The 25,143-nt window shown below is 44.4% G+C and overlaps 1 protein-coding gene across 39 annotated transcripts in view; it reads right to left on the bottom strand.

Annotated features, from left to right (window-relative positions):
• Window positions 1-25,143, bottom strand: part of Srpk2 (SRSF protein kinase 2) — a 190,075-nt gene that overhangs the window by 147,916 nt on the left and 17,016 nt on the right. For 2 of the 39 annotated variants that reach the window (XM_087656387.1, XM_087656394.1), the window contains exon 1: window positions 13,661-14,000. The gene's annotated coding sequence lies outside the window, so the exon portion shown is untranslated. 39 annotated transcript variants of the gene reach the window in all.

Here is a 25,143-nt window from a genome sequence, read left to right as displayed (position 1 = left end):
GGAGAATCCAAGGGAGGCAAAGGGTGTGGGGAGGGGATTACCAAAGGGTAATGCAAATGTCTGCATCCTTTTATTTAAACCTATACAGTATATTCCCAGTATTATAGAGTTCACTAAGAGAGTTTCATAACCAATCTACATGGCTAAAAGGCTTGAGTTTTCTATTAAAAATAAACAGTTCTCACCTGTATTCTTCCATCCTAGCGGGCGGATGAATCCTGACCCAGCACTGCCTCCCACTGTTCTAATCCTGGTTCACATTCCTGCAGAGCCAAGTCTCTGAAAATAACTGATCCCATTACTGTCCTGTTTGAGGACCTTCTGTGTTGCCCCATTTCCCACAGACACAGAACTTGCACCTTTGCGGGAGGAGGGTCAACCAGTACCCTGTGAAAGAGAGTTCTAGGCCTATGTTCTCAAAAAGTACATTTCAGTTTTACAAAAAGAACCCAACTTATTTAATGCTTTTAACATTTCAATCACAAAATTCCATCTTCTCTTAGAGCAGTTGTTCTCAACTTTCCTAATACTGCAACTCTTTAATACAGTTCCTCATGTTGGGGAGACCCCAACTGTCTTAGTTAGGGTTTCACTGCTGTGAACAGACACCATGACCAAGGCAAGTCTTATAAAGGACAGCATTTAACTGGGGCTGGCTCACAGGTTCAGGGATTCAGTCCATTATCGTCAAGGCAGGAGCATGGCAGCATCCAGGAAGGCATAGTGCAGGAGGAGCTGAGAGTTCTCTATCTTCATCTGAAGGCTGCTAGAAGACTGGCTTCCAGGCAGCTAGGGCGAAGGTCTTAAGAGCCCACACCCACAGTGACACACTTCCTCCAAACAAGGCCAACCTACTTCAACAAGGCCACACCTCCAAATCGTGTACTCCCTGTGCCAAGCATATTCAAACCATTACACTAACCATAAAATTATTTTTGTTGCTCTTTCATAACTGTAATTTTGCTACTGTTATGAATCATAATGTAAATATCTTGTGTTTTTCGATGGTCTTATGTGACCCCTGTGAAAGATTTGTTTGACCCTCCAAGAAATCATGACCCACAGGTTGAAAACCACCAACATAGAAGAACTGAAGATTGTTTCAGGCAAGTCAATAAGCATTTGCTGAAGATACGGGGTGGCCACGCACTAAAATATGGACAGTATATCAAGTGTTTTTTTGGAGGGGGTGTGTGTTGTGACAGGATTCTCTATGTAGCTTAGACTTGCTGGAACTTGCTTTGTACACCAAGCTAGCCTCAAACTCACAGAGATCCACCTGCCTATGCCTCAGAAAGTGCTGGAGTTACAGGAGTGGACCACCACCCCGCAGCTACATCAAGTCATTTTTTAAAATGCATAGATGCGCTGAAACAATAAACCCTCTAGTTAACCCAACAGCTCATTCCGTGCAAGCCGGTGTCAGCAGGGTTCCTGGGTGAGCTGCTCTACTGGAGTTCCTGGTGATTCAACTCTTCAGAACTTGGTGCTTCAGTTTTATGTGAATGGAAGTTTAAAGCTCTGAGCCATCTGTTAGAGCTTTCACTGGAAACTGCATAAATATGTGCATGATCTAAGTCCTACCGTCTTCCACGAAAACCAATACAACGTATTTTTTGTAGATCAATAGATCTGGTTGGTGAGCAGAAATTCACTGTTCCTCTGCCTCAGAGAGAAAAGCTTAAATGTCTCAGGGTTGAAGAAGGGTAAAAACAGGTCCACTGGTATAAGGACTAAGGAAGATTCTGACAATCAACCTGAGACCTAGCTATGAGGAAAACAGCTGATTCGAGGATTCTAAACTGTCTCATGTTTTTCAGACTTTAAGAATAAAAATGTCTATATAGAGTGTTACCCACTCTAAAGCAGACCCACATAATCGCATCCACAAGCAGAGTCTTTCCCTACCCACCCGGCTGCACCCTGCAGCAAACAGTTCAGATACTTTTATTCCTATAATTAATGCAATGATGCCAATCCTGAACCACATATTCTGCTAGACGTGGGACAGTGAAGACATCTCCCGCTGTACCCGTGAAGACACAAACCCATGGAGGGGAAAAGCAGACAGACAATGCCATAAGCACTGTGGTCAGCACAAGCACAGAGACAGGAGATCAGTCCCACAAGGACCAGGTAAACAGAAGGAACAAAGAGGGCAGACAGCGTTGGTGAGGCCACAGGATGCAAAGACTACAGGGATGAGCCTTAGTGTCCTGGAGAGACAAGACAATGGCCCTCAGTTCCTGTGGGCACATCAGCACATCTGAGAAACACATTCAGAACTGCAAGATCCTGTAAGATTTTCTCTTAATGTGTCAATGTAAAAAAAATTCAAAAAGTTACAAAAAAAAAATCTGTATATAGCCCACATCCTACACTATTGCTCCATCTTTCTACCTAGAATTACCCAAGAAGAGTCTTTTATACAGGCTGAGGAGGGTACACTTATCTATTTAGGGGCACACGCACATATCCATATACCTATATTACATACACATGCACTTTGCTCTGTGGCCCTTCCACATCCCTAAAAACTTAAGAAGCAAATTAATGATTAGCAAGTTTCATTTTCAAAATCCACTCCTATGCATACTGTGTCGTAGTAAGGTGCTTTAGGGACTGGAGCGACTAACCACACTACCAGATGAAAACACTCTTGCAGAAAACCCATTTGGTTCCTATCTGTGGTGCACAACCATCTGTAACTCTGATTCCAGGGGATTCAACCCCCTCTTCTGGCTTTCACAGGCACACGTGTGGTACACGTACACACATGCAGACGAAACACTCACATACATAAAAAGTAAACCTTTTTACAAGATGCCATGTATTTTTTTCAGGTAAGCCGGTGGTCTCTGCGCAATCTTGCTCATCTGCTTGAAGCTTACTCTTACTTCTCTTGCTTTGCACTGTGTCAGGAGTGGTTTTACATTTAAGGAGAAATATCAACTCCTATGCTCTCAAAAGACAGTCTGCATTCGCTCTTCCCTCCCCGAGAATCACCAACACCCACACATCGCTGATGGCATAGGGGAGCAAGGCACAGAAGCTAATGTTCTATTTTACTCAGCATCTCTCGCCTTAATGCTTCTAACACAGCGGTTCTCAGCCTGTGGGTAAGCAGCCCCTTTAGGGGTTGACCAGCCTTTTCACAAAGGTCATCTAAGACAACAAAAATAGCAGATATTTACATTACAATTCATAACAGTAAGAAACTTAGTTATGAGACAGCACGAAATAATTTTATGGTTGGGGTCACCACAACGTGAGGAACTGTATTAACGGGTTGCAGCCATAAGAAGGTTGTTCTAACACAATGTTTCAACCAGCTTAGGGATGGGAAGATGGCTCAGTAGACAAGGTGTTTGCCATGGAAGGAAGCATGAGGACCAGACCTCAGACCCCAACACCTACACAGAAGCCATGAGAATGTGCGGCCTCACTGCAATCCCAGAGCTAGGGGAGGAAACAGACCATCTCTGCTGGAAACTGGCAAGACAGGTTCCGCTGGAGTTCCTGCCTCCATAAATAAAGTGGCAGCAATCAGGGAGGACACCCAGTGTCAACCATTAGCTTCCACTCACACACACACACACACACACACACACACTACACACACAGGCATATACATCATACACACACACTCAAAATTTTTCCAACTCAATCACTTTTGTAAAATGAGCTACAAGTATGAAATAAACCAATTTTTAATGTATTTAACAAAATATAGAAATTTTATCAGTAAAATTTCTTTAGCATTTCTCATTTTATAAAACATGCTAAGAGCTAGCAAAGCAGCGGCTTAAGATACTCGCTGTTGAGGCTGACCATCTGAATTTGATCCTCAAGAAAAGAACTGACTCCTGCAAATCAATCGCTCACTCCTTGATCTACACACACATACACACACACACACACACACACACACACACACACACACCTCTCACATGCTCACATGTGAGCACACACAATAGAGAAATATAGAAAAGGAACAATATTTGGTAAGAGTAATGTGAACGCATGTCTACAATTTCACCAGCCGAATGACACGTTTACAACCCCCCAGCTAAAGCCCGGGTACAGGGAGCCAGAGGACTGAGATGCCTGCTGCTCGGCAGTGTCTCCATTACAGGGAAAACCAAGCCCAGGAAACCTCACCAATATGGCTGCCTTAGCAATACCAGTACCCGTGCCAAAGCAGATGAGGGAAGTCTAACAAGACGTCGCCCATAAATAGAAAGCTATAATCAATTAACTTTGGAGAGAAGGAGACTAATTCTCCAGGAATGAGGAGGTCCCTGATATGTTTATACACCCCAGCAACACTGAGTGTGCTCAGCAAGCTGTGTTATGCATGGATGTGTGTGTTTGTCTGTGAAGCAATAAAAAGGTCCTGGATTTGAGAGGAAGTTGGGGGATGCCAGAGGAGTCTGAGAGGGAAGACAGGAGAGGAAGTGCTATAAATGCAGTCCCCATACACAGTCTATGCTCTACAATGAACCTTAGACACATCGTGTTAAGTGAAAGAAGCTACAGCGTTGCTATTGTATGTTACTATTGTATGACTCTATAAACATGAAATGTAGCCAGTCTTAGCTACTCAGTGGGTTCTTTTCCAACCCTTTATCTCCCTGGTTTCACCTTCTATAACTAGACAGGAAAGGAGGATTGGGGCTGGGGGGGGGGGGGGGGCTGCAGAATCTCAGAATCTAATTTCTTTCCTTTTTCTTCTTCTTTGCTTTGGCTGTGGGTTCTTTTTCTCACCTTTTATCCTCCTTCCCCATTCACTCTCTATCATTAAACAGAGGGAAACAAGGAGAGAGCAAAAAGATAGATCTCTGAATTTAATTTCTTTTTGTTTCTTCTTTGAGCATCACTACTAACAACTGCAACCAACCCCCCTGAACAACCAACAACCACCCACCTCACCCATCAGAGCTCTACCATTACATCCCACCTCACCCATCAGAGCTCTACCATTACATCCCACCTCACCCATCAGAGCTCTACCATTACATCCCACCTCACCCAAGAGCTCTACCTTACATACCCTCTTCATAGGTATATAATTCCAAACACCACACAAGCACGGAAACTATCTGCAGCTGGCAAGACACCGCTCAGCTAGAGCATGAGGCAAATCAGAGTCGGCTGCTGCTTCGGACAGTCCAAAGCAGTCCCCCAACCCACACCTGGGATTAAAATGAAAACATATTCTTATAATACTTCTGGTTTTTAAAGAAACCAAAATTCAGGAATTCTCCCTACCATGCAATGTGCAGAAGAAGACTCAATGTAGCCTGGTAGTCCCCAGAGTATAGAAAGAAACTGTGCAACTGCCTAAGGGTAAAGCTGTTTCTGGACAAAAAAATGTTAGAAACTAGATTCACATGATAGCTGGCCAACCATGTCAGTGTACTAATTGCCAATTAATTATTCACCATAATAATATACAGGTTATATCATGTTGTACACATTAATGTCAAGGGCCTGCCTGTTTCTCTTCCCTCTCCAGTCTTTCTTTTTAAAGACACTACTGTGTAGTCCTAGCCTCAAGGAGAGATCTGCCTGCCTCTGCCTCTCGTGTGCTGAGAGTAAAGGTGTGCACCACCGTTTGTCTCATTTCCTGAAAAATACTCTTGCCAGGCCAAATATTCTCTCTCAGACTCTGAACCTCCCTGATGCAGATGGTGAGAAGCCACTGGGTCAAAGTGCATTAGGCAAAGCTGGGAAAGGGCTCAGGGGCTGAGAGCACTGACTGCTCACCTCACCATGGAGAAGTTCCTTTCAGCCGGGAATGGGGCACACAACTTTGATCCCAGAGAGGGAGGGGAAACGAGGGGCTACCCAGGGAAACCCTGTCTGGAAAAATGAAAGAAAGGAGGAAGGGGTGGGGAGGAAGTGTAAGGGGCCTCCTTTAAATTGGTTACTTATCATTAGCACCTTTCAAAGGCACGTGTTGAATTTTGAGGACATACAATTACAGAATCCACAATCTCCAGTTGTTCAACAGGGTGTCACCTGAGGTCATCCCAAGCCTTGATGGAGTTAAGACCTCATATCCTAGACCCTGGAGGGTCCCGCTGTAGAGACTCTACTCAAGCTGCCCCGTGCACCCAACAAAGCTCAATGCCAAGACAGCCAGGCCGTCATCCCTGCACTTAGGGCAGAGGCGGCAGAGGCAGCAGCCGCACCTGGCCTAGCCTACACAGTAAGACCTGTCAGTGAGTGAAAAACTGGACAAGTGAATGAACAGCACAACAGTGAGGGCCGAAGATGTCAGGACGATCCTTTGACTTAAAACCAAATAAACTTTATTAGCCAAACAAAGAGAATCAGACCTAAATATTGATAAATACTAGTTAATAAATCACGGGAGTCATGTAGAACTGTTTGTGTACTTTTGGTAAATCCTAACGTCTAGACTCCTGTAAAACTGGATGGAGGAGGGGCTCCTAAGCCCATGACAAACCCTTTATAGTCACCAAGTAATAAACCTGACAGCTATATCATCACTCGGTTTGAAAATGGAGCTGGGGGCAGTGGCACGTGTGTGTGATCCCAGAAGCTGGCAGCAGAGGAAGGAAGACAGTCAAGAGACCCAGGCAACCTTGATCTACCTCATGAGTTTCATGCTCTACATAGGAAATGTCCTGTCAACCTCAGAACACAGTGAGGCACTGGCTTAAAAAATAAACAAAACAACAGTCAAACTCTCAAAAACCCATCCCACTTTTAGGATGCACTGAGCAGAGCTGGGTGTGCCGGCCCACACCTTTGAGCTCAGCATTCGCTGGCAGATTTCTGTGCGTCTGAGGTCTACAGCCTGGTCTGCACAATAAGACTGTCCTTAGGGGGGAAAAAAAGAGCAAAAACGGCCCCACGGCACACGCCTGTACTGTCAGCATCCGGGAGTTCACTGTCAGCTACTTAAGACATTTGGGGCCACGTTAAGATACACAAGAAGACCAGGTGTGACAGTGTGGGTCTTTATATACCTGGCACTCAGGAGGCAGAAGCAGGGAACATCTGTGAGTTCCAGACCATTTCATTAATAAATTCTATATCCACTTTTTAAAAAGCATATATTATAAGGGCATGAGCACACGATTGTTTACTGGTGGGAAAAATAAAGTGTATCTTGCTTATTAGTTATACTACAAAATTAAATATTGATTTGTGTTGCCACCTGCTGGTAAAATTCATTATTTGAACATTAATGAACTTGAATTCATCATTTCACATAAAGCATTGCCATTGTTAAAATTAAACACACACACAACTTACTTGTGCTTTCTCAATATTGTCTGCTTTGTAACATTTTACCCAACTATTCTAGTAAACTTCTCTTTGGGGAAACTTTTAAAGTTACATCAGAATTAATGGTGACTGAAGCCAGAAAGTGGCTCGCACTACATTTTCGGCCCTTGGAAGACTAAGGGAGTAAGATTATTAAAAGTTTCAAGCAAACTTGATCTATAGTCTGAGGTCCTGTCTAAAAATGGAGCGGTCAGGATGATCAACCAAAACTAGCAACCTGTAGAAAAGTCCTACAGAAATCTAATACCTGATAATTAAGAAATAAAACACTTGGGCTAGAGAGATGGCTCAGTGGTTCAGAGCACCGACTGTTCTTCCAGAGGTCCTGAGTTCAAATCCCAGCAACCACATGGTGGCTCACAACCATCTGTAATGGGATCTGATGCCCTCTTCTGGTGTGTCTGAAGACAGCTACAGTGCACTCATATACAAAATAAATAAAGAAATCTTTAAAAAAAAAAAGAAAAGAAAAGAAATAAAACACTTTTAAACATACCCTGTACAGGTAGGTAAAGCCATTCCAAGAAACCAGATTATTTAAAAAAAATAATAAATAAATAAATAAATAAACCTCATGCCAAGAAAGGAAGCTACCTCACTATAAGCTGTCCGTCAGCAAGGCCCATGCAATCCCCAAAAAAAAGACAGCAGCTATCACTGCTGCTGTTTGTCCTCCAGAACCAGATACTGTGGCCTTAGCAGCAATGATACCTACACCTTTGTCTCAGAACGGAGAAAATCAAGCTGGAACTGGGCTGAAAGAGTCCTTGCTATAAAGGCTTGCTAGGTAAAAGGTGTTCTTAGACTTGGCTGTGGACCCTCTATGCAGTGACACCAATCTCCAAGAAAGACTCACCTACTGGTACAACAAGGAAAAAGTCTGTCATGCAGGTAACCAACTGCACACTTCAAAGACAGAGTTTTATCTGCTATGTCAACCCAGTCAAAGGCCCACAGTTGGAGGTTATAGGACTTCCTGCACAAGATGTCGCTGTTACTTCTCTGAACAGACAGGATGTGCCCATCAAACTGCCTTCCTCAGGCTTGTGCTTATTCCCAGAAAACAGTGGCAAGGCTGCCTTTGCTCAGAGAAGCCTCTCAGAAAATGTGTCAGCAGTGAGTGCAAGGAACCAGCTATCCAGTTCTCAGCCACCAGCTCCCCCAACCCCACCACCATCCAGCACCCAGCCAGTGTCTCAGAAGAGGGCGCAGAGCACCTGAGAGCGGGAGGGCAGGAAGTGAGATGCTAATACCTGCATAGCACTGCTACACACTCCTACAAGACTGCCACCATAAAGGGCCATCAACATCCCGCAGAGGGGGGGTCAGGGGGCCCTCTGCTCTTCTGAGGGATTACACCACAAAGCCTGAGGTCAGTGAATGATCAGAGACATTTTCTACAGTGATACAGCCACTGGTAAGGTGGCTCCTGCAACTCTCACCCACTCCTCTAACAACTCCAGTGAACCCTGGGTCACCAAAGTGGGAGACTACTTAGGAAAAAAAAGAATTTGTGGGAGAAAGTAACAGGAGGTGAATATAACCAAGCCACACTATGTATGTACACTATGAAAATGCTAAATTTATGGAATTAGTATATGCTAACAAAAATATGGATATTGTGACTTTTAACCTCACAGAAATCTGCATCAGTATACGGGATAGTTTTTAATGACATAATAATTTGTGGAAAACATAAAAACCTTATTTAATAATATTTCCAAATGTTATTCTTTTTGTAAACAACTCAAATATTTGCTTACATCAGAAGAGGGTTTTATATCCAGTGTCTTCTAGTCCTAACAGGATCAAGCCAGTGACCACTCAGCATGAGGGGAAGGGGCAAGGCCTCCACTACAGCTGAGGAGCTACTGACACTGGTGGTTCTGAAGGAAAGAAACCGGTTCTTCAGCCATGCGGCCCTGGCAGGCTGACCACCCTCCAGGAGTTACAGATCCAAGCAGCGGGGCAACCGCAAAGGGACTGGCGGGTCACGGAACGGACAGCCCGAAGAGCCGAGGCCACGAAGCAGAAACACAGGTTGTGACAAATGGTGCCTGCCAACTGAACAGTCACAAGCAAAACAATCTAGGTAGTCATTACACCCTCCGAAAAAGTGGACTCAAAATGCCACAGATCTCAATGCAAAACACACAGCTCCCAGAAAAAAGAGGAGAAATTCAAATATGCACCACCAAAGGCATAATCCTTGAAAGAATAAGCTGGACTTCACTGAGATTACAAACGTCTCCTGTGAAAAACATTGTCAAAAGAATGACAAAAACCAACAGAGCAAAATGTTTACCAAAAGGACTCTGATGGCAAAAGAGGACTGTGGTGGAGAACTCTGGGCCAGCCCAGGCGGGCGTGCACGCCACACACTTGCAATAGCTGCTGGCAGAGGCAGGACAGCTAAGAACAAAGCCCAAACGGCTGTGATCCAACATATATGAGAAACTCTTAAAACTCACCCATGGGTGGGAGGATCAAGGAGGTGGGAGTGAGGCAGATCTGGGAGGAGTTAGGGGAAGAGCAGGAAGTAAGATCTAAATACATTTCATAAAATCCTCAAAGAATAAAAATGTGATCCAAAGATCCTTAAGAGGCACTTCATGAAAAACTACACACATCAAATGGTCAGCACACACAACAGACAGGCAGTGCTCCACATCACATACATTTAAGGGACTGTCAGAGAAAACAAATGAGAGGGATGGGCCTGGGCAGATGGCTCTGTGCTTAGACACTAGTGCTGCACACACGCATGCACACACACAGAGCTACACAGCAAGTCATTACTTCAGAAAGCCCCAAACAGCCAACATATTGAAAAGGAATAGCTCTGTCAAGATTCAAGAGAAGAAGTGGGGGACCCAGGGCTCTTGCTCCTGGCGGTAGCGAAAGTGAGTGACACAGCAGAGCTACTTAGAAAATACCCGCCGCTCCTGACTATATGAGTCCACAGGAGAAACAACGCAAATGTCTACTAACAAACCAGATGCTGTAGGATAAACGCTACCAGAAACAATTAAAAGCATAGACCGACGTTAGAGAAGCCTGACAATGGTCACGCTAAGCGACAGAGGGCAGGCAAGAAAGTACTTGCTGTATGACACAAAGTACTCAAGTGAGAGAGCAGCAAGACGAGGTCTCTACTAAACTAGGGCTGGGAGAGAGTCTGCCAATGGGCAGGAAAAAACACTTCTGAAGATAAACATGTCTATTAGTAAGGCTATATAAAGTTTCATTGATGTATGCGTGCCAAAAACATGCCCTCTATTCATGTTAATTACACACCAACAAAGTTGGTGAACACTTCTTAATTTTTTTAAGATTTATTTATTATGTATGAGTACACAGTAGCTGTCATCAGATCCCATTACAGATGGTTGTGAGCCACCATGTGGTTGCTGGGATTTGAATTCATGACCTCAGGAAGAACAGTCACTGCTCTTAACCGCTGAGCCATTTCTCCAGCCCATGAATACTCCTTAAAATGAAAGCAACCAGCCTAGAAGGAATTACAGACAGGAAGCAGGTGAGTACTGGGGATGCTGGTTCACTTTCAACCTCGCTTTTTAAATATGGCAACAAAAAAATTCTGCTATCGGGAATGTGACATCTCCATCTCTACACTCCAAGAGCATGTACATAGCGGGAGCCCACACACACACACACACACACACACACACACACACACACACACGGGAGCCAAGACAGTCAGGGCTACACAGAAAAGACCTGAGAAACAGGCAGAGGACACAGGTTTTGTTCCTAGAATCTACATGGTAGCTTTCAACTGCCTGTAACTCCAGTGCCCAGGACCAAAATGTTCTCTTCTTTTATGGCCTGTTTGAGCTCCTACATGCATGTAATATACACACTCATGCAGGCACACACACACACAAATAAGAATAAATAAATCTTTAATACTCAAGGCCTTTTGGCAACAACAAAAAGAAAGTTATGGGACAGGTCAAACACTGATGACAACTGTCGTACCTCTCTCGTGTCAATATTCAGTGTGATGCATTTCAGATCTCAGCTGCCACCATTTCTCTTCAGATTCAAAATCTAGAAACTAACGAAGCTTTGCAATTTTATGACAGTATATTCCTTTTGGTTTGTTTGTTTGTTTGTTTTAAAGACAGGGTTTCTCTGTATAGTCCTGGCTGTCCTGAAACTCGCTCTGTAGACCATGCTGGCCTCAAACTCCTGGAAATTTGCATCCTGAGAGCCAAGATCAAAGGCATGCACCACCTCCCAACATGACAGAATAGTCTAAACTCATTTTCACACTTCATTAAGGCAAGATCAGATTAAAGAAGTTAGCATAACCAAGTACAGACAAGAAATGAGAAAACATCCTGTGTTGTTTAACAATTAGAGGTTCTGAAAAGAAGGTGAAACAATCTTATCTTTTGAAAAATAAAAAAAAGGCAAAACTATGCATATCATATGTACGGTCGGTACCCTCAGAGCCAGAGGACAAGTCAGATGCCGTGACACCAGAGTCACCAGTGTGAGCCTCTGGCCTGGCTCCTGGGAGCCAAGCTCAGGTCCTGCAGAAGAGGAGCAGACTGTCTTAGCAATCCAGTCATCTCTACAACACCACAGAAGGAACATATGGTAATGGTATGTTGTGTATTACATGTGTGTGTGTGCACATGTGTGCTGAGGGCACCTGTCCATGCATGCGCACACAGAAGCCAGAGGAGGGCTCAGTCAGCTGATTCCTCTGCCTCCTCCACCTCCCTGTCAGAGACAGGGCAGTCAGGAGTTTACATCTATCTCTCCACCATATGCTCCAGACAGGTCTCTCATTCCACCGCAGGCCAACAAGCCTCCAGATCTACCTATTTCCACCTCCCAGCAGTGCCTAGCTTTTTACATAGGTGCCAAAAACTAAGGCAAAACCTCATGTCTGTTAGAAAGGACTGTCAGCCACTGAGCTGTCTTTTCAGCACAGAATCTTTCTTAATGTATTCATTCCTAAGCACTTACTTTATGCATGAAAAACTCAATTTGATTAGAATGTAAAATTACCTGCCTCCAAAAAGGAGTGCCCAGAGGCTGAAGACAGCGGTTAATTAATCCACGGTTAATTAATCCACGGTTAATGGTCAATGCACACAGTTTTTGCAAAAGACTTAAGTTCAGTTCCCAGCTATGTCAGGCAGCTCACAACTGCCTGTGAACCGAGGCCCTCCTGTAGCCTCCTTGGGCACTTTCACACATGTCACATATACATTCAAACATACAGGTAAATAAGTAAAAATAAAAAATTACAACAGTGATATCACACACACACACACACACACACACACACACACACACACTTCGTGTGTGTGACCAGAGTGCCACGCACATAAACGTGTGTGGGCACTCAGGTGTGTGCATATGTGTGTGTGTGTACTCAGTCTGGCCTTAAACTCAGTGTGTTGCTCAGGATGACCTTGAACTCCTGATCCTCCTGCTCCCGCCTTCCAAGTACTCTAAGTATGGCTAGGCACGAGTCACTCTACCAACCTTACAAATCAAGGCTTGGAAAGGTCTCAGCAATAAAGAGCTTCTATAGGGCGTAGGTTTTATTCCCAACACCCACAAAGCAGCTCAAAGCCTTCTGTAACTCCAATTCCAGGGAATCCAATGATCTCTTCTGGATTCTTTAGACACCAGGCACATGTGTGGTACACAAACACAAACACTCTATATTATTATAAAAAATAATAGTAGTAATAAAATTTATTTTAAATTTTTTAAAAGAAAATGTTTAATGTCAGAGCTTGCCAAAAGCATATAAAAAAAACAATAAAGAGAACCCTTTAACAGCTAAAACTACAACCAACACTTAATAATGTCCTATATAATCAACATCCTTATAAAAATCCCTAAGAAACATCCAGACATAAACTAAACCCTAGGCCCAATACTCGAAAAACACAGTAGAATGAACACGACCAGGTAGAGCCCTAAAGCTACTACTTTTTAAGTCATGCTTAATACATGCATGCATCATGCTAAAAGAATTCCCATTTACTCCTCACAGCAAGTCCATGAGACAGACGCCCATGATCCACTTGGAAGAATGTTTAGACTGCACGGCCGCTGCTGAGCCAGCTACAAGATGGACCAGGAAGCTAACTGTCGGCAGCGCTCAGCCCTCTCCCAGCTTACAGGCCCGGGTGCTTTCCTTATGCAGTGGCTGACCCCTTCCCGTCCCACTGAGGAGACTGCTGATGCCCTCAGGCTCTGGGAGGAGCAATCACACCTTCCAGGGAGGGTCCCTGGGAGAGAAAGGCCGAGTGGCTCTGACCCAAGCCTTCTCCCCACTTACCTACTGCTGTGTTTTCTCAGGGTGCTTCATCCGCTGGAAATGTATTTGAAAAATAGGTTCATAAAGTATTGAATATGTTTCTTTCCAAAGAACAGAACCAAATCCTCTCAAGTGTGGGTTGTGTCCCTCCAGGTTCAAGTGTGTGTTTCCAAGGGCGAATCATGAAAGCTGCTGCTCCTGCTGCCTCCAGTCTGAAGGCTCCCCAGGAGCACAGCTCAACAACACTCCAAACAAAGCCAGCTGACAAAGACTCTCAAAGGCAATCCCACAATAGGGTGCAAGGCCTCCCCAGTCAAGAGGCAGGAAGTAGATCACCGGGTTCAGCTACCAGATCCAGAACAAACCTGCTGGGCCACTTTCACAGTCCTAGTACACAGAACCTTGGAGAGAAGAGTGCTGTCCAGTTACTGCGTTTACAGGGATCTGACTTTGCTTTGGCCTCCTTAGCCCACGCGAGCAGCCCTCTATCTTGCTAAGTAACTGGAGATGGCCGGCCTTGAATCCTGACCTTCTTGCCTTTCACTCCTGAGAGCTGGGATTGCAGGCATCAACCCCAAGGCCTAACTGTGGTCATTTGTTCCCTGACAGTGACCCCTGAGAATATATCCAAAGTCATTAAATCCCTTCCCTCTGTGCTTGCAACAAACATTATTAGGTACAATGGCAGGTGCCAGGTGACACACAGGACAAGCCTGCTGCTTCCAAGGAACTTTACGTCACTCACAGACTCTAAGGGCTGTCTAACTCTAGTGAGCCCACTCATGCCAAGAAACCTATCCATCCATCTCCTGTCCATTCTACCACAGCTGAGTCTCACCTTAGGCACTGCGATAACATCCCCACACTTTCTATAGACTGGGTATTTTATGACTCGCTTCTGTCATCAAGGATTTTTAAATTTATTCTTATTTTATGCCTGCCGGTGCCTGTCTGTAAGTATGTCTGTGTAAAGGTGTCAGAAGCCCTGGAAGTGGAGTTGCAGACAAGTTTGAGCTGCCCATGGGTGCAGGGAATTAAACCTGGGTCCTGTGGAAGAGCAGCCAGTGCTCTTGACCACTGAGCCACCTCTCCAGCCCCCGTTAGCATTTTTTCAAGTGTATCCCTGTTGTAGCATGTAACTGCATCTCATTCTTTTTCTTGGTAAATAATAGTCCATTGTGAGCGATTACATTTGTTTGCTCATTCCTCAGGTAAGTGGGTTGCTTCCCCCGGCTACTGTGGGCAATGCTGCCCTTCTAGTTCTAAGTCGTAGAAGATACAACTCAATTCTGCTTGACTATATAACACAAACCACAGACAACAGCTTTTGTCTTATTTTTCCTATGTATGTGCATAATGGGCACTGAGCCTGGAACCTGGAACAAACTGGGCAGGGGCTCGAAAACTGCCCAAACCAGGTAACTCACTCTTATTGACCCAGACTGGTCTAGAACTCACTACATCGCCTAGGTGAGCCTCACTCTCTTATAACTGCTGGGAAACTGTCATGTCCTCATTTTTTTCATTTACCTGGCCCACAGCAAATGTTCAGAAAATGCTAGTTTTTTAGTCTATCAGCTGTTATTTGTATTAGTATGAATCATGATATTTGATATTTGATTTCAGGGGGAAAATAACTATTTCATATAGTCCAACGTCATATATACTCAGCTCAAGATTAAAGCATGTTCAACACATATCTGCTTTTTCACAGTGAAAAAAAAAAAGAGGACAAGGCTATTCTCAAAGCATTTTAAGCCTTAGTTTAAAAGATCATAGTGGTCTGTCCCTCACTGGAGAAGTCCACAGCCTTTGGAAAACACAACAGTAGCAAGAACAGACAAGGAGAGCCTGAGACCAGCCAGCCCGTAAAGACACCAAGGCCACAAAAGCCCATGTGTTCAAACACTCTAAGCTTTTCTTAGCCAAAGCTACACCTCAACCAATTAAGAATCTTCTTTCCCAGTGCTAGAGATCAAAGCCAGCTTGTGTAGCACTGCATGCTGAATACAGCACTGTAACACTGAATACACTCCAACCCTGGGAAACCTTTGCATTGGAAAATGACCCTGATTTGACTTTGATTGACTGATGGACAGACTGACTGACTGATTTGTTGCTTGGTTGTCTTTTTTCCCAAACAAGATCTCTCTGTGAAGCCCTGAATGTCCCAGAACTTACTCTGTAAACCAGGCCGGCCCCAAGCGTAGAGATATGCCTGCCTGTCTCTGAGTGCTGAGATTAAAGGTGTGCACCAGGACTGGAGAGATAACTCAGTGGTTAAGGGCACTGAGTGCTCTTCCTAAGAATCTGGATTCAAGTCCCAGAACTCACACGGTGGCTCACAACTGTCTGTTAACTCCAGTCCCTGGGAACCCAACCCTTTCACATAGACACACATGCAGGCAAAACACCAATGCACAGGAAATTCAAATAAATGACTTTTAGCTGGGCGGTAGTGGTACACCTCTAACTCCAGCACTTGGGAGGCAAAGGCAGGTGGATCTTTATGAGTTCGAGACCAACCTGGTCTACAGAGTGAGTCCCAGGGTAGCCAGGATTACTACACAGAGAGACCCTACTTGGATTTAAAAAAAAAAAAAAAACAAAACACGGTGGACCACCACACTGTACTGTGACTTATTTTTACTGTTAGCTACACTAAGATTCCTTATCAAGACATCACATTTCAATCTTGCCAAGACTCCATTTATGACATAAAACAAGTAACACAAAGAGACATCCACCATTTAGATCCTTTGCGTACACAGAACTCCACAATGGAGACCTCTATTCCTCTGCTGCTCCACTCGCTACGGAGAGCTCCTGCCTAGGACAACAAACACTGCTTCAAGACTTCTAGATCTGTTGTAGTTGTGTTGCTCAATTCATTTTGTGAACTTATGCTCAGGTGACACAGATATAAAAATAACATGCAAAAAGTTGTGAAAAAAAGTTTTAAGCTACACAAGCCAAGCCCAGTGGTGGCACACACCTGTAATACCTCAGAGGCAGATCAGGAGTTCAAGGGCATCCTTGTCCACTTTAAGGACAGCCTGGGGGACATGAATCTCTGTCACAACAGGGAAAAAAAAAAAAAAAGAGCTCTTTCTCTTCAATGAGGTGGCCGAGCGGACGTCAACACGCAGATCTTTGTGAAGACCCTGGCGGGCAAGACCATCGCTCACCCCATGGAGAATGTCAAGGCCAAGATCCAAGACAAGGAGGGCATCCCTGGCCAGCAGAGGGATATTCCCCGGCAAACAGCTGGAGGATGGCCGAACCCTGTCTGACTACAACATCCAGAAAGAGACCTCTTGCACCTGCCTGCGCCTGCGCAGTGGCATCATGGAGTCGTCCCTTTGTCACCTTGCCCAGAAGTACAACTGTGACAAGATGATCTGTCGCAAGTGCCACACACGCCTGCACCACCACCACCACCACCACCACCACCACCACCACCACCACCACCACCACCACCCCCGTGTATGATCTTCTTATTTGGCAGGTTTTTTTATTATTTTAGGATAAATGACTGAGCCTCAAAATACTTAAATTAATCACCTAGCACCCTGACAAGAGGGGAGGAGGGCGGGTCACACAGTTGCCAAGCTCCAGGCAAGTGGCTCTTAACCTTCCAAATGCTGCAAACCTTTACTTCAGTTCCTCAGGTTGTGGTGACCCTGAACCATAAAGTTATTTTCACTACTACTTCAAAACTGAAATGTTGCTGCTGTTGTGAGGTAATGCAAACATCTGATGTCTCCAATGGTCTTAGGTGACCCCTGTGAAGCCAGAAGTGTAGAAATGGGAGGCTATCACCTTGTCTCTGAAGCATGGGACAGGACATAGCCATTGCTCATCTAAGGGAAAAGCAAACCTGCTACTAAGAGGATTAACGGAGCACAGAGTAAAAACTCAGTGTTCTAAAAGGCCAACTTGTGACCACAGGTGGCTAGCAGTGGTGGGACTGCTCCTGCTGCTGCAGTGACAGCTAATATAGAGACAGCCCGGTGGGCACGAATGAGAGCCAGCACTCAGGGGAAAGCACCAGAAGGAAGGTAAAGCAGAACCAGCTACATATCCAGGGTTAGGCCAGTCTGCGTCACAGAACCTTTTTTTTTTCTTAAAATAAATAAATAAAATAATTTATGGCATCTATAAAGTACAATTTAAAAATGTAAAGCAACTTAAGATTTGAAAGCTAAGGTAAAAAATATTACAGCCAAGAATGGTGGCACATGCCTTAGTCCCAGTGCATGGGAGGCAGAGGTGGCAGATGTCTGAGTTTCAGGGCAGCCTGGTCTACACCTGAAGTTTGAGGACAGCCTGGGCTGTTACACAGATTATTTTTTTCCAAACTTTCTGAACTTTGTAAATATTAACTTCTACACACGCGCACACACACGCACGCACATGCACACACACGCACACGCACGCACGCACGCACGCACAAATCCATACTTGGGTTGCGAGTAGTGATAGACAAGCAAGATAGCAGCAGAGCTCGGTGAGTTCCAGGCCAGCCTGGTCTAACAGTGAGTTCCCTGAGAGCCATAGAGTAAGATGCTCTCTGGAAAAAAACAAAAAAGTATCGCTACCCACTCCACCACCATTATGTGTATGCATACACATTGATACACATGCACACACACGTGCACACACGCACACACTCACGCTCACAACACAGAGTTCAAAAGTAAGGCTATTATAATAATCTCTCTCTGAAATAAACGACATTTTTCTTATCAGTCCCAGCATGGTTTGTTTTCCTACAAACGAAATCCTATATATCAGGATGAATCAGAATTTAAGACCAAGTCTAAACTCAGTCTGTCCTTTCCCTCATCTGATCTAATAAACCAGGCCAGGTCGCGGGTCCATCTACCAAATCTCAGCACAAAAGAACCGACACCACCCTGCGGTGAAGGACAGGGAGGTGCATCGGCCATTTAAGTGTGCTTCTTTCGCTCCTTCTGGCCTTGTGCTCACTTGTACGTTCCACCTTCTAAGATCTCTTTTAAACAACTTTTACATTAAATATATACAAAACACGGGCTAGCAAGATCGCTCTTGATGAGGACTCGGGTTCAGTCCCCAGCACCCACATGTAGGCTCACAATCACTGTACTACAGTTCCAAGGGATCTGAAGCCCTCTTCTGGCATTCACAGACACTGCACAAATGTGGTGCACTTACATACATGCAGTCTAATGCTCATGTACATAAAAATTAAACAAGTAATTTAAAAATAGATACACGGGGTTGGGGATTTAGCTCAGTAGTAAAGCGCTTGCCTAGCAAGTGCAAGGCCCTGGGTTCAGTCCCCAGCTCTGGAAAAAAAGAAAAAGATACAAAACAGCTCACCTTTAATTCCAGCACTTGGACAGAGGCAGACAGATCTCTGAGTTCAAGGCCAGCCTGGTCAGTAGAGGAAGTTTTTTTGTTTGTTTGTTTGTTTTTTTAAAGTATACATAGCTTATTCAGGGCAAGGGGAGGGGAGTTAAGAGGTTAGTAGGGGCAGAGAAAGGCAGAGAGGGATGGGGAGGGGGAGGGAAGAGAAAAGGGGAGGGGGCAGAGTTAGAGAAGTAGAGGCCGGACATGTGCACATGGAGAGAGAGGGGGGAAGGGAGTGGGGAGAGAGTGGGGGCAGGAAGGCAAGACCAAGAGAGGAACAGAGAGCAAGAGCTAGAGCAAGTTTCAAGACAGCCAGAGATACACAAAAACCTTGTCTCGAAATAACCAGACCAAAACAAAACAACAAAATGCATTAGAGAATTGGCAAATTATTAATTTTATGTCAAATTTTATGTAAAACAATATATATTAAACTAGATATGTGTTAAATTTTAAGTATATATTAATAATACTATATATTAAATAACACTATAATAAAATAATTTGATATGGATTTAAACAGAAGCAACAGGGGAAATTTCCATGATACATGACTGGTCACTGGGTATATGTGTCAAATCAACCCACTCAGAAAAAGTGACTTTAAAAAAAAACTTGTTTAAGGGAAGGGGTTTTGTAACCTGATATTTTTAAATATTTAATATTTTACTTATTCCTTGAGAAATGCATGCATGCATACAATGTGTTTCATCATATCAATCCTATACTCCTTTTTAATTTTCCCTGGGCTCCTCCCAACACATCCCCCAACAATTTCATGTCATATTTTTTTCCATTAAGAACAAGTAGTGCTGGGCTGGAGAGATGGCTCAGTGGTTAAGAGCACTGACTGCTCTTCCAGAGGCCCTGAGTTCAATTCCCAGCAGCCACATGGTGGCTCACAACCATCTGTAATGGGATCCGATGCCCTCTTCTGGTGTGTCTGAAAACAACAACAGTGTATTCACATATATAAAAAAAGAGGAGTGGGAACCAAGGATCACTGTCAGCTGGAGAAAACAGGCTGAGCCTGGGAGCTCGCTAGGACCACGTTCCAAAACAAGACAAGACATAAGGGATCACAACACTAAGACCTCACTGTATAAACTGGCCATGGCGGCACACACCTGCACTCACGATTCTCCAATCTTTCAGCACGGTAAGGGCGGAGATAGACAGACAAGCAGAAACAAAGCAATGGGAATACAGTAATGCCAGCCTCCCCGGTAATCAATAATACCCTGAGAAAGATCATTCCTCAAAGAACATGGATTAACGGCCGCCTCATCAAATGGCTGAACTACTCAGAAGTTCAAAGAACTCGAAAAATTCTAATTTGTAAGGCTTACATACATCAGCAAACAACATCCATCCAGAAGATGCCAGGGAAATGTAACATATTTCTGAAGTTTCTTTCTAAGGGTCTGCCCTCATTAATGCTGTGCACTGGGCTGTTGTTTGTTTTCCACAGAATCATTTTAAAATAGCTATTAATCATTAGATTAAGAGTAGAAACATCCTATCCCACAGAAAGAAAGAAAGAAAGAAAGAGAGAGAGAGGGAGGGAGGGAGGGAGGAAGGAAGGAAGAAGGGAGGGAGGGAGGGAGGGAGGGAGGGAGGGAGGGAGGGAGCGAGCGAGCGAGCAAGCAAGCAAGCAAACTAACTTGCAGCTGGCTGGTGGTGGGGTGTGCCTTTGATCCTGGCACTGGGGAGGCAGGGCAGGCAGATCTATGAGTTTAAGGCTAGCCTAGTCTACAAAGCAAGTTCCAGAACAGTCAGGGCTACACGGAAACTCTCTTGAAAAACCAAAAAGAAAAAAGAGGAGGAGGAAGAAAGGAAGAAGGGGAAGAAGAAAAGAGAAAGAGGAAAGAAAAAAAAAAAAGGAAGAGAAAAGCTTGGACCAGACAGCCAGAAGTACACAGTGCAGTGATGCAAAACAAGAGACCCTGCCTCCAAAAGGAGCTGGAAGAATCCAGCCCTCAAATCCCCAAAGGCGTCTTCTGACCTCCACCCAGGCAAGATAGCATACAAGCTCTCACTCATACCACACACAGAATGGTGACGAGGAGGAGGAGGGAGAAGAGAAGGAATAAAATTTTTTAATCCATATTTTAAATATGAGTGCTTAAAATACAGGCAGAGGGCTGGAGAGATGGCTCAGTGGTTAAGAGCACTGCCTGCTCTTCCAGAGGTCCTGAGTTCAATTCCCAGCAGCCACATGGTGGCTCACAACCATCTGTAATGGGATCTGATGCCCTCTTCTGGTGTGTCTGAAGACAGCCATAGTGTACTTATGTATGTAAAATAAAAAAATTAATCTAAAAAATATAGTAATAATGCACATCTTTAATACTAGCACCTGGGAGGCAGAGGTAGGAGGATCTCTGTGAGTTCACGGCCAGCCTGCTCTACATAGTGAGTTCCAGAACAGCCAGGGCTACACAGAGAAACTCTGTTGCAAAAACAAACAAAAAATTTAAAAAGTCTCATCTATGAGCAGTTTCTTCCAACTCTCTCTAAATTTTTTTTTCTAAATTTACTTTTATTGTTGTGCTGTTTTGCCTACAAGTATCCGTGACTGTTTAAGTCCACGCAGTAACACAGATCTGCTGAGTCAGTACATGCTCCTACACTGAGCCATCTCGCCAGCCCCTCCCATGTTTACTTCGTCTTAGCTTAGTGCATGCATGTGCATGCAGATGCTGTCACACTCTAGTGGAAGACACAAGGCAACCTGCGACACTCTGTTGTCTCTAGCAGTGGTTCCAAGGATACAGAGATAATCAGGCTTGGAGGCAGGCGAGCCATCTCCCATCCTCCCAATGTCACTGCTTTAAAGACTTTTTTAAAGTAGGTGTGCTTGTGTGTGTGTGTGTGTGTGTGTGTGTGTGTGTGTGTGTGTGTGTGTGTGTGTGCTTGTGTGTGTGTGTGTATACACGCACGCACGCACGCACGCCACACATGTGAATATATGCATGGGTGCAGGGTCCCACAGAGGCCAGAAGCCAGGAATAATGGTTAAGGAGGTAGTAAGCCATGTAGATGCTGGAAATCAAACCCCAGCCATCCCCACACACGCTCCTTGCCACTGGGCCACATCTCCCTCATCTCTCAACGTTCTTAGCCCTCATTAAATATAACATTCTAAATAAACTTGTGGCCAAAAACTAATTTTGTGATTTTTAATTTCTTTTCTCTTTCATTTCCCAGGATCAGTGCTGGGCCTACTAACTCTCCTCTAAGAACTTTCCCGTAAGGGTATATACATATACTTGAGAGTTCAAAGCCAGACTGGGCCACACAGTGAGTTGAAGCAAGACCTGTCTCAAAAACTAAACTAATTTTCCTCAATTCGGGTGTCCTAAAAAAAAGGACCACTGTCTTTGACTAAAAGCTTTCATTTGCAGGATTCTTTTTACTCTATAAACATGTAAAGTAGACAAAGATATTCACTAGTGCCAGAGAATGTAACACTGGAAACATGTCAAGTAGTAGGGGGTGAAATAACCTAGACAGTTAGGATGCTGCCGGTATCAATCTATAAAGCTTTTTTTTTTCTTTTTTTTTTTTTTTTCGGAGCTGGGGACCGAACCCAGGGCCTTGCACTCGCTAGGCAAGCGCTCTACCGCTGAGCTAAATCCCCAACCCCAATCTATAAAGCTTTTAAGGGTATGGAAATTACTTTAACAACTGTAAAATAGACTGTATATAAGCTCACAGATAATAAGTTGGGCTCAGTGGAGCAGACCCACAGAAGGCAAAATGTATCAGAGTTCTCCAAAGAAATGGAACCCATAGGAGGAATATATATATATATATATATATATATATGTATATACATATATATATATTCCATATATATGTATATATGGAATATAGATATATATGCTACATGATATTTTTAAACCAAAAAGAAATCATCTTCCTAAATATGCTTTCAATTCACAACGTCATGCAATCCTTAATTTATAAATTCAGCCTATTCCAAACAAAGAGGCAAATGAAAACCTGAGGAGTTGAAGATGAGTTAAGAAATATGCAAACCCCCTCCCCCGTCCCCCAATCCTAAAACATTACAAGTTGTGCTTCTGTGAAACAACTTTCTCCTGGTTTCCCAACTCTTGGGCACCTCTTATAAGCAACCCCTCAACCCCAGGAGCCTGTCCTTCAGTCAACACCTTAGCCAGGAGCTTGTGTGAGCTACCTGTCAGCTCCAATGACAAAGCTAGAAGATAGCTGTGCAGTCAGAAACTGATGGAAGTCACAAAAAGACCTCCGAGCAGTCCAGGAGAACTGCCCGCCATTCCGTGCTCTCCCGGGCACTCTGTACAATCAGTGTAGTGAGGGGGTAAGTAAAAGCATCCACAGGCTTCCCTAATACAGAGACTGGCATTCCTCCCGGACCCTCCCACGTCACACTGGATGTGGATTACAGTGAAGCCTATCCCCTTCCCTCGGGACCGTCAATCTCTCGAATCTTCTGCAGGCTTCTCAGGGACCCTCGGCCACTAAATCCCATCCTACTGAAAAGCTAGGAAATGCTTTGAAATGTCAATCTGGCGCACATGCACTCTCCAACTCCTTGTGACCTCACCAGCACCCCACCCACTGCTTACTGGCCCCTGCACCCCAACTCACCAACTAACACCTCGGGAGTACAAACATGCCATTGTGTGACAGGCTCCATATGTGGACACCCACTGGGGCTGCTTCTGCTCTAGGCTCAAGCCCTGCCTTCTCCTATTGTAGCTGGTCTTACTATTACTGGTCCTTCTACTCCCAGCTAGAGCAGTCTCCTGGGTTCCTGTCCATTTTTAGATTACAAATTATACTCATAATATGTCAAGAATCAAATGTACAACACACATCTAATAAAGAACAATAATTCTGAAAATCTAGGGAAATAATTACACTGCTAGAAAATAACTTTCTAGGAAAGGACTAGGGACTACTTTAATAAGATTATAAAATACGCCCGGTAAAGGAAGAATAAGCAAACTGTAGCATATTTACTCAACGGGAGACCATAAAACAGTAAAAATAAACAGAGTAACGGTAGTTGCTGCATACCTCAAGGAGAAGAAGTCTGAGAACAGCTGAGGGAGAAAACCCATGCCAGTACATACTGTGTGCTTTATAGCAAGCTCAAAGCAAACAACACTAACGTTTTGGTGGTGGTGGTCAGATTTCTCTGTTGTTTTGTTTTGTTTGTTTGCTTGCTTGTTTGTTTTTGTGGGGTGGGGATGGGATGGGGAAGGTTCTACCAGGGTTTCTCTGTGTAAAAGCCCTGGCTGTCCTGGAACTTGCTCTATAGACCAGGCTGGCCTCAAACTCAGAGATCTGCCTGCCTCTGCCTCTTATGCAATGGGATTAAAGGTGTGCACCATCACATCTGACCCAGAAAGAGAGGCCTGGAAGAGCCTGCTGTGCAGTTAAGAGCATTTGTTGCCTTCCAGAAAATCCAGGTCTGATTGCCAACACGCACATGGCAATTCACAACTGTCTGTAACTCCAATTCCAGAGCGCCCAATGCCTCTTCCTGACATCCTCGGGCACCAGGCACGCAATGCGGCAAACATCTGCATGCAGGCAAAACACTCAGACACAGAAAGTAAATCAACAATACCAGATGCTAAAGAGTACAGAAAAGGGACCTGCTGCACACCGGGGGAGCATAAGTGTCAGCATGAGAAGTGGAAGACAGGTGGACTCTTACATGATCCAGCAGCCAAACAAAATTAAATCGTGCTGGATTCGTCTGCATTCCTGTGTTTACTGCAGCACTATTCCTAGCAGCCTAGAAATGGAAACAACCTAGGTGTCTACAACTGGTGAAGAGCTGAAGAAAATGTACACACAGTGGAATGCTGTAAGTCATAAAGACTGAGACCCTGTCATCTACTACAAACCAGGCGGACTGCAGGTCAGTACTCGAACATGCCAACACAGAAAGACAAGCAGTTAGGGAACTTCCTCACGCATGGAGCTTTAAACAGCTGATCTCAGAAAGCTGAGTACAGCAGGGAAGCTTACCGGGTGCCAAGGAAAAAGCCTGGTTAGAAGGTACTAAATCATCCATGAGGCCACAAACCGCAGGTAATAAAGAT

The sequence above is a fragment of the Rattus norvegicus genome, chromosome 4 (assembly GCF_021556685.1).
Source record: "Rattus norvegicus strain SHRSP/BbbUtx chromosome 4, alternate assembly SHRSP_T2T, whole genome shotgun sequence".
NCBI lineage: Eukaryota > Metazoa > Chordata > Mammalia > Rodentia > Muridae > Rattus > Rattus norvegicus.
The sequence above is the reverse complement of the archived record's forward strand: the minus strand, read 5'-3'. Positions and strand labels throughout refer to the sequence as shown.